General features: G+C 42.6%; 1 protein-coding gene across 4 annotated transcripts in view; it reads right to left on the reverse strand.

Moving 5' to 3' along the window:
- The window catches only part of CNOT6 (CCR4-NOT transcription complex subunit 6), a 30,561-nt gene extending 20,458 nt beyond the window's left edge, over positions 1–10,103 (reverse strand). For 2 of the 4 annotated variants that reach the window (XM_082771556.1, XM_082771553.1), the window contains exon 1: positions 9,944–10,103. The gene's annotated coding sequence lies outside the window, so the exon portion shown is untranslated. Of the gene's footprint in view, positions 1–4,922; positions 5,027–7,896; positions 8,278–9,943 lie in introns of those variants that run through there. The other 2 variants (XM_082771554.1, XM_082771555.1) reach the window with 2 other exon arrangements.
- Positions 10,104–10,447: the final 344 nt, after the last annotated feature.

Genomic DNA, 10,447 nt, shown 5'->3' on the forward strand with positions numbered 1-10,447 from the left:
AGCATTTCTTCACATCCTGAAATGATTTCTCTGAGACCACAGATGAATTAACTCTATTTCAAAACTAAATGCATTAGACCACTCCTGTAGCTCAAGTTTACTATTGAGCCTCCATAATATTGATGTCACTATAAATAGAGGTATTATGTTATCTACAGACAATTTCCTATAAATATGAGCTTCTTCCGTACCACACTTTAAACTAGGCAAAAAAAACTCTTCTGAAAATCATGAAACGCTGAAAACAGCGTAAGTTAATGTTCGGATATGAGCTTAACTTCATCTGATCCAATCGGTTATTCTGAAAGAACTATTTTGATATTTATGAAGTGAATATGAAGTTGATATTTATCTAATTTTTGCCCCACACCCCTCAACTCTAATACTGGATGATTATGTCTGAACACTCTTTTGAAGCCTTGCGCCTCTGACCTTTAAGCTCTTTCATTTAATCCAAAGCATCATTTGAGAATGGACTTCAAGGGCTTTCCCCACAAATATATCTGATTCTAAAACTGAATAGTACATCTTGATTTCAAAGTTAATTTGGGATCTTCTTTGCTTCCCCAGCCACTTGCCTTGTGGTTTCACACCACGCTAAGCAGAACTAAGCTGGTCCTGCTGCAGTTCCTTCCTCCCCAGGACTTTGCATTTCCACTTCACACTTGCATCAGAAAATAAGGTTAAGAGACTTAAACTTGCCAAAATCAAAGGTGGGAGGAAAAAGCAGGAATGTATTTAAGGGTGCCCAGCTTTCTGTATTATAGTAGTAACCTCAGTGTGGACTCACAACAGAGCTGTTCATTTGACTGAAACAAAACAACAACATAATTGGTTTTGGCCACACCTACCTGAAAGCTGTTCTTGCAAAGCAGGAAGCAAAATCTTACTTCCAACTACCATCATCCATTCATTAGTTAAATAGTAACACTGAACAAAGTCTAAAATCCTAAGTGAAGTCAAAGTACAATGATTCTTAGATAACAAAACTGTAGTAGTTCTAGAAATGTATAGGCTAATAAAGATGTTAACCTGCATTTGAAGGGTTAATCTGCAGTTCAGCTTTATTCAGAACAAAAATCATTGCTTTAAACCCCAAATAATGACCCTTTTAAAAAGGAATGCAGAACAGAAATGTATCTAAAAGATACCTATAACACCTTGGAAAGAAGTCCGTAAGCTAATTTCAGTGTTGTGTTTATGAAAAAATTTAAGATTTGCTAAATAACCTGTTCTTTCAAGTATGCTTATTTTGCTCGTTCCCACTCAAAGTTACACTACCTGTTCTTTAAACAAGTATTTTCTCAAGATGAATTAAGCTTATTACTTTCATGTTCCCTTCACTGTTGACATTTTATTTAGCAAGTTATGAATTTCTATGGGAATTTAATTACATTTCAGCTTGAAGCAGAGGCAACAACACTATGTAAATGGACACTGCCCCTGGCTGGGATGACAAGGTGCAACATCTGTCTCCTCACTGAAAAACAACAGAAATTTGAACAGGTTTATGTAAAGGTCAGGCCCTACAGAATTTCACACTTTTGAAGGGATGAGTTGGGTCAATGACTGGATTTATACTCAGGACAACAAATTAGTTAATGATGTTAATCCTGAAAAATAAGGGAAAAAAGGATTCATAGGCAAGACAGGATAGTGGAGCAAGGAAGCAAACAAACATCCAATATATCCTGGCTGAACCTCAAGTGTCACGTGAAGTAAACTCAGTGTAATTCAGCTAAAGTTATTTGGGGCACAGCCATGGCCACCTGTCTGCCTGCACAGCCCCATAAAACTTGGAGAACTGCATGTTGTCTTCGGTGTACCTGATACAGTTCCAACAAAGTCTTTGAAATTTTGTGTGTCTTATTTTATCTGTTTTATTCAACATGTACTAAACTTTTTAAAAACAAGTTTGATTTATTTAAAAATATTAACATATGCTATGACTCCGGTCTTCTCAACCAGTAGCAGGTATAAGCAATAATACTGAAGACTTGCATCTTACTCTTAAATACTGCTTCTGGTAATATTTGGCTACAATACCGAACTGTGCAAATAAATTAAAGTTCAGAAATGCAGGGGTAAGTCAACACCTTTTAAAAAAAAAAAAAAAAAAAACAAACAAAAAAACACTCCTGAGAATTAAAGCTTCTTCAAAGGAGAGGTAATCCATGCTAAAGTAGATCAGAACTAACACTACAAATATTTTGATGCTGAATAAACAGAATTTTAAGGACTGGCCTATCTATTGAAATGCAACCTTATATTTAACACTGTACTAGAGAACATGATTACTCTATTGAAACATACAAAGAAAAGTGCTAGAAGAAAACAGGAATCCCTACCACCAGTATGCTACTCTTAGGTAAATATCATCGGTTGTATAAACACCTATTTATTTGCTGAGTAGTGTAAACACTCTTGGCATTAATAGAAAAAAGTCTATTCATTTTTTTAATAATAGTACATAGCACTGAAAACATAAAACTGGGGAGGGGGGGGAAGGAAAATTAGCTCAAGGGTAAGACCAGAGGTTTTTCAGAATATGTATTGTGAGTTCAGAATTTACCTCCCTTGCATGCACATTGCAGCTGCTTGCACAGGCAGAAGTGGAGTACCACAGGGGAGCAGCACAACTGTGATTCCTTAATACACCCCTGTGAGATCTGGGGAAAACATCAAGATTCCTTTAACCCAACATATAGCTTAATGTTGGACTCATCTAAACTTAAAAGAAACAAACAAAGCCTGAGTACCCAACACAAAGTCAGTTGCTCCATTCCAAGTGCTCTTTCACTCGGTATGACTGCATACATGTCGGGCTGTTAGTGTAGTAAGACTTCATGGCTTCATCAGGGAAGCAATGCTGCTTCATCATATTTTAGGGACTTCTAAAAGTAGAGTTTTACCTGATTGCCAATACAGAACCACAAGTTACCCTTCCTCTTTTGCAGACGTAGATAATGCAGCGGTATGTGAGCGTGCATTTCAACCATATAATAATGTAAGATACTCAATAAGTCAATACACGTTAGCTCATGTGAATATATCTGAAATATGGCTAATTGGATCAAGTTTAGTTTTGCATAAATAGGTGGTACTACAGAAAACTTGTAAGCTGACAAAGTTTTTATAGGTTTTTGTGAAAGTATATTAAGAGTTAAAAGTTCTGCAAAGCCCTTAATCAAACTGAAGCTGACTAAAATGAGACACAACCCTCCTGCAACCTTTAAAAAAAAAGAGGAGGGGTGGAAAAAAGGCAAAGTATCCCAGTTCATATCAACCAAGCCATAAAGTCAAAGGATATGTTTGCTGTTTTCAAATTAGGAAGGCCTGATCACACTGTGTAGAGCTACAGAGCACCTAACTGGATCAGGCTTTAAGTTTCATCAAGTCTAAAAATCGGCCAATTCACATTTTTAAAATGAGCACGTTATTAAATTTTAACCTTCAGGTATTTCAAGTGTAATAAAGGTTTCTTTGTCCTTCTTAACTGTGTGTTTATGGAAATACAAGGTGCTTGCCAGGGCCAGGGAGGTTGCCATTTTCCAGTCTTCTCCTCCCCAGCCCTGCCTCCCCGCCACTCCACTCCCATCATGATTTCCCATCAGCTGAGCAACCTGCAGCCCAGTATTTTACTGGAGTACGTGCAACCCCCTGAACCTTGGAAGGAGTGAGAAATTTATTTACTATCTTTGCTAGTGCAAAGCAGCTATTTTCACTTCCATGTTCAGTTGCTATGTAGATCAGTTTGGGCTCAAAAGAGAACTCTAACATGGTCAGAGCACAAAAGGGATGTTTCAGCACAAAGGTCCTTGACTGCTCCATCTTTTAGACAGATCTACACGATAACACTTAATCTGAATCATGATAATTCAAATTCCCACCCCTTACCCTGCGCAACATCTAAGGATTAGAAATACCATTTCTAAATGTTCTCTGTGTAACACAGAGTCCAGATGATTAGAATAGTTCTTAATTATCAGCAATTATACATAATTATGCCTATAGTAAAAGGCTGCTGTATACAAAACAAGCATTACTGCAAAACCAAATTGCAAAGCAAAGACTGACCTTTAACTGGTATCCCTAGAAACACTTTGGCTAGCTAATGAGTACTACACCACACTCAATCCTGTATTTTCTATTTTAATGTATTCTGAAATGCCAATACACTAAAAGACCAGTCAGGTTCACTAATTGCTTTAAGAATTTTCTTTCATTACATTATTCTATACTGTACAAATAAGATGGAACCTAACAGATCAACGCCAAATGGAAAAATTCCATCTTAAAACATTCAGCTTCAAGTTTTAAAAATGTAAACAGATTCGAAGACCAAGGCTCAAAAGCGTTGCCTACAAACACCTCCAGAAAGATAGTAAGAATGGTCTTGTGGCCAAAAACATTAATAAACGCCAATTCTTATTCAATATCTTATGTCCAGACAATCATATTTGACAACTTAGTTATTATTTCATCATGGAAAACTATTTTGTTTGAAGTACTGCATAATTCCTTATCTTTTCCAACTGAAACCATTCTATACGCTGGCCTATATACCATGAGGATCCTTACCACACTTCCCTTTTTTCCACCTGCAGAATAATTTCCATGTTTCTGTTGCTTAGTGGGCGAAAACATGAGGTCACCATGCATACCAGTACTCTGTTATCTTTGCCTTGCAATAGAATTTAACACTAAGAGACAACCTAATTATTTTATTTGGACATAGCTCGTTTTTAGTGTTCCTGCTATAGATCTGAATGACTATGACAAAATACTTCAGTATCTAGTTCCAAAGTACTTTGCCTTCCTAAAAATACTTAAAAGATATTTAAATACACTTGTAAATATTAGTTGCTAAACTAACTGAAGTTCAGCACGTTGCAGAATTCATTTATGCACGCTCTACCCACCTGACAGAAGCAACCAGACCACTCAGAGATCCTTTACTTCAAATGAGACCAACAAGCCCGAAATGTTGTTTCATAACCACTCTCCTGGACATTAAAGACCACTCAAGATTCCTCTGCCGACCCCATGTCCTGCTTCATCACCCTGCTCAGTTGTGTTGACAATGCTGTTAGCCAGCAGTGATACCCAGCTAGGAAAGCAGGTTTTGGTGGTGGCGGTTTCAAAAATTAATGCTTTAATCACGTCACTGGTTGGTTTTCAGTACTCTTCCAAAGATAGTTGCGCTATCTTTGGTTGTACTGACAGCTTATGTGAGGTAATGAACAACCCGTGTAGTAGTTCCCAGCTCTGCCACTGGAAAGAAAAGCCTTCACATGCTGCTATTCTGACTTCCTACATGAATCGTGATCATACCAGAAGACACCATGGGGTTACCAAATCTATTGCTCCCAGGAAACACCTGTGCCAGCACAGGCAGCTATTGTAAAAGCAGTTCTCACATCTCCAGTATTAGATCTTTCATGATGTTCCTCAGCGAGGATTACTTTCTAGTTTTAATTATTTTTCCAAAGATGGCTTGTTCCTAAAAACTCTTGTCCCTGAAAGTACTCGTCTATTTACAGACAGACTGCGATTAAGGCAGCGCGGAAATTCCTGTTTGAGTCCACAGGACCTTTGCTTTGCCAGGCAACCCTCTTCTGTCGGGTGGACAACTGTTAAAACTTGAAAACAAGAATGAACAAGAATTCCTGGTGAAAGCTTGACGTAAAACATCTCAGTGCTTTTTATTATTCAGCCATTTATGATGCAGGCTCATTGTTCTGACGGGAGATACAGATCAGACTGCATACATGCAAATCTTGCTTTGCTTTATTTTAGTTTTGAGTCTTCCTGTCTTTGCAGGTGGTGTTTCAGTGAGTTCCAAAAAGCATGTGAAAGGATCTGTCTGTGAAGTGCAGCCAGGTTTTTTTTTTTTTCTGATCTCTGACCTGGAAACTGATCTAAACAGAAACTTTTGTGGGGCTCCATTTAAGCCAGATCAACTTGCAGGATCCATGCTTCACTCATTAATACACTCCAAAACATCCCGAGTAGTAAAGCTACACGGATCATCTGAAATACGAAGTACCCTAAGTTATGGTACCCTTCATGGTCTCTAACCATGCCAAGGGGCTGTACCCTAACACCGTGATCTATCAGTTTTATTGTTTTAGTGTGTTCTACAAAGCCCCAGCCATCAAACTGGCACTGAGCTCCCCTTTCCTCAACAGGGCTGCAAAGACCTACAGGAGGCTTGGGAGGTACTGCTATGAGAAAATGGTACAAAGCCTTTAGGACAGCCTTCAGTAAGAAGCGGCTCAATTTGCATATCAGGAACAGATAAGACATAAGAAAATCATCAAAGTATCAGGCTCCGATCACAGTATCTAAATGGCAGCCTCCATAAAATGCCTAACATGTTTACCAGTTTAAAAAAAATACACACACACAAAAAACCTTCTTCCTTCAGAGCTCCATTACAGTACAAACCGGAATACTAACAGCAAGTATTCTATTTCTCAAGTAAACAACTATGTATACATTTTCTGCTCCTAGCCCCTCCTTGATCCCTTTGCTAAAAAAAGCCCTCTGAGGCATTAAAAAAAGGATTCATGTTGCAGTCCTACAAAAGAGAAAATGGAGTAGTTGCCAACTTTTTTTTTTTTTTTTTTTTTTAAATAAATAAGCACCATCTTGGAAGCGTAATTAGTAGCTCAAAAGGATATGTTAAGCATTTAAACTGCTTTTTCTATGGAGCCTGCCTAAGCATTTGTACTCTTTTAAGACTTCACCTGCAGAAATCACTCAATTAGAAATTGTGAGTGCAAGTCCCCAAGCCCATGCCAAGCTTCCTTGTTGAGTGGACTTCTACAACCTAATCTCAATGCCGGAACGATTCATGTGACTTAATACAACGCTAATAATCTGGCATGATATTGTACAATAAACACACCTCCAAGTGTGAAGCACCAACGCTGAAGGGGAATACAAAGCAGATGAAACCCTGCGGTGACTCAGTCTGAGCACTTTATGTATAAAGCCTTCAAAATTACACCATGAAGAAGTCTAAATTTAAACTGGGTGGAAAATAGTGTAAGCTCTTAGTACATTGAAAAAAAAAATAACCTTGATACATTGTATGCAATAGGGCAAAGGCCAACCTCTGTATTATGCAACTAGGACTGAAATCTAGAGGTAGGGTCTGTTGAGATTATTGTAATGGGGTTTTAAGGCAAATTGCTCATCATATGTTGTTATTACCTTTGACTACTACGTATTTCATCTAAGGAAAAAAAAATAAAACCTGTATGTGACATTTATGTTCTTTCAATTACGAAGGCATTTTCATTCATAAAGGTACAGTCTGCACATAATCTTCGCTGGACATGGCCCCAGTTAGGCCAGGGATGTAACGTTACAGGCTGCACTCATGCACTCGTACAGCCAAAATTACATGACAAAACAACGGGATAATTTTAGACCTCAGTAGTCTGATAGCAAACAGAACCAGGAGGCCTGCAGCCTCTGCAGCAGGGGCTGCACAACTGGAATGAGGGATTCACCACCCAGCCTCCTAGGCATGGTAGCAGTGTAAACAATAACACACACTGCACTACGAGCAAAAATACTGCACTTTTTGGTGATTGTTTAGCAAGACCATTTTTATTTATGCTGCCATGTTTTTAAAAATAGTTATTTTTTGTTGGTCAGTTGGGAAAGTGTTTTCAGTTTGCTCAATCCTGGCAGAATTGTACCCCATTTTAAAGAATGTTTTCCATTATGCATATTGCACTTGCATAGAAAATAAGTCTTCCTAATATCTAGTACTGACTGATCTTAATGATTTTTACCTTGATGGGTACCATGCTCTTTCAATTTGTGGCCCTTTGTGACATGTTTTCAAGTCTTCATATATAAAACATCAGAAGTATTTACCTGCCCATGCAGTATTACAGTTTCATCTATCTTTATATTTCAGATCTTCCTCTAAAATTCAAGCAAAGTAAACAGCCTGAACACATCAAGACTGTATTCAGAGTTCAACTTCAAAATGCAAACAGGAAAAGGGTGCATGGTAGTATCCTTTTTATAAATGGACTGATCCAAGTGATTCAGGTGAAAAGCGAATAAAGAGTTAATCCAAATGCGAAGGGCTCCATTTCAGTAATAGCATGAATAAAACCCCCACAGAAGGCTTCATTGCTAGCAGCAAACTCCACAGAGTCCAGATGAACCAGCAGGAAGAACAGAGGGTGGATAATCCTGTAAAATTACCCCAGTGGAAATGTTGATAAATTCCCAATTACGAGACCTGCTCTAGAATGAAAGAAAAATGCAAGATACAACACAATTACCAGTCAACACTTGCACATCTTCGCATTTAAGCCAGACAAATACCACAGGTATTTCTAAATCCCTTGAATTTTGAATTAGTTACCCACTGTGGTGAAATCTAGATTAAGAAAATAAGCCCCAGAAATAAAACAAAAAAAAAAATGGAGATCTGCAACTCTGCTTATAAAGCAAACACCTGCCTGTGGAGTTGTATTTTCACTAGTACAGTTTTCTATGTGTTTACAGAGACAGATAGCTGTACCAAAAAAAAAAAAAAAAAAAAAAAAGAAGAAGCAACAACACCAAAACCCAGCCCCGTTTTACAGTATTTGTTCTGGCTGTATTTTCATATGACTAAATGCAAATAAAGCTGCATGTGAATTTTTACCATTCATGGAAAAACTACCGATAAGAACGCGTTCGCGATATACGTGCAGATCAAGATGGAGAGGCGGATGTACAGATACGCACTTTTTCTAGAGCTTTTTATCTGATCCCAGGCTTAAAGTTCGCCACGAATTGTGACCCAGAAGCCGTGCGGTGCAGGACCCAGCCCCACTGACCCACTTCTGCGCTTCGTGGGGCGCCCACCTCGGGAATTCAGCCCCTGCAGACCCTCCCTAACCCCCCCCCCTCCAGCTCAGTGAACGAATAATCCCCTGCAGGGAACTTCTGCGAGCCCACAGCCCCCACCTCGATGCGCACCGCGGCCCCGCGGGAGGCCCTGTCCCAAATCCCCTCTGTTTATCCCCGCATGTGTGCGCCCCCCCCCATCACCCCCCCGCCCCACATGTCAGCGCAAGCCCAGCCTCCCGCTCGCCTGCATTGGCCAACGGGGCTGGCAATCAGGCCCCAAAGCCTTCCCCCCCCCACCCCCCCGGTTTATTTCCCTTCTCCCCAAGGCGAGCAGGGCCGCTCCGGCCTCCCGGTGGCCGCCAGGCCTCAGCGCCCCCCCCCCCCTTTCCCCTCCGCCCGCCTCGCCCGGCTGGGAAACGGGGGGAGGTTGGGGGGGGGGGGGCTCCGGGCAACCATCAGGCGGGTGTCATTCCCCCTCCGCCTTTGTTTAATTATTTTTAAACTCGGTTGCCCGGTTGGGGAGAGAAAGAAAAAAAAATAATAATAAAAATAAAGAAAGAAAGAACTTCAGGCTGGCAGATGCCACGATCCTGATTTCTCCTGATTGCCTCCCCGATGCCAATACCGCCGCCCGGCCCCTGCCCCACGGCCCCTGCGGCCGCGGAGCCCCCCTCGGGGGGCGGCGGCGTTGTCGTTGCCGTCGTCGTCCCCCTTCTCTTCCTCCTTTCCCTTCCTCCTCCTCCTCCTCCATCACCATCATCATCATCATCACCTCCGCCACGGCCGCCGAGCGCTGCCCCTCGGGCTGCCCCCCCCCCCCCCCACCCCGCGTTGGGGCAACCCCTCCCCGCTCCGTGCCACCCCCAACAACCCCCCCCCCAAACTCTAAGGGACCCCCTAATTCTCGCCATAACAACGCCGCTCCCCTCCCCCATCACCCACCCACCCCCCTCCTTAATTAATTAACCCCCGCTCCCCACCCCCTCCCACCCCCCGTCCCCCTTGAGCGCGAGCCCCCCCTCCAGGCGAGGCGCCGCGGCCGCAGCTCCCCCCCGGCCGCCCCCTTCCCTACCTGTGGCTGCAGCATCCCCGTCCCCCCGCCGCCCTCGCTCCGCCGCCTGCCTGGCTCTTTGTTTCCTGCCGCGGGCCGGACGGGAGAGCGGCTCCCCCCCGCCTCCTCCTCACACTCATTGAAAGCAAACAAGCATCATGGCGGCGGTGGCGGCGGCGGCGGCTGCGGGCGGGCCGGCCCTCCTCCTCCTCCTCCTCCCTCCTCTCCTTCTCCTCCTCCTCCTCCTCCTCCTCCTCCTGCTCCTGCTCCTGCTGCCGCCCCGCCTGCCGAGGCCGCCCCCACTCCGCGGCTGCGCAGCCTCCAGCCGCTGAGGGGACCGGGGGGGGGATTTTGGGGTGGGGGCGCAAGGAGGGGGGGCGGGGGGTCCGGAGAGGGCTGTGGGGTGTTGGGGGGAGGGACAGTGTGTCACGAAACGTTGAGGGGTTGGTTTTGTTGTGGGGTTGTTTTTTGGGGGAGTTGGTTTTTGGGGGGGTTGTTTTAGGAGGGCTTGTTTTTGGGGTAGTT

The sequence above is a fragment of the Aythya marila genome (genome assembly GCF_965140915.1).
Source record: "Aythya marila genome assembly, chromosome: 14".
Taxonomy (NCBI): domain Eukaryota; kingdom Metazoa; phylum Chordata; class Aves; order Anseriformes; family Anatidae; genus Aythya; species Aythya marila.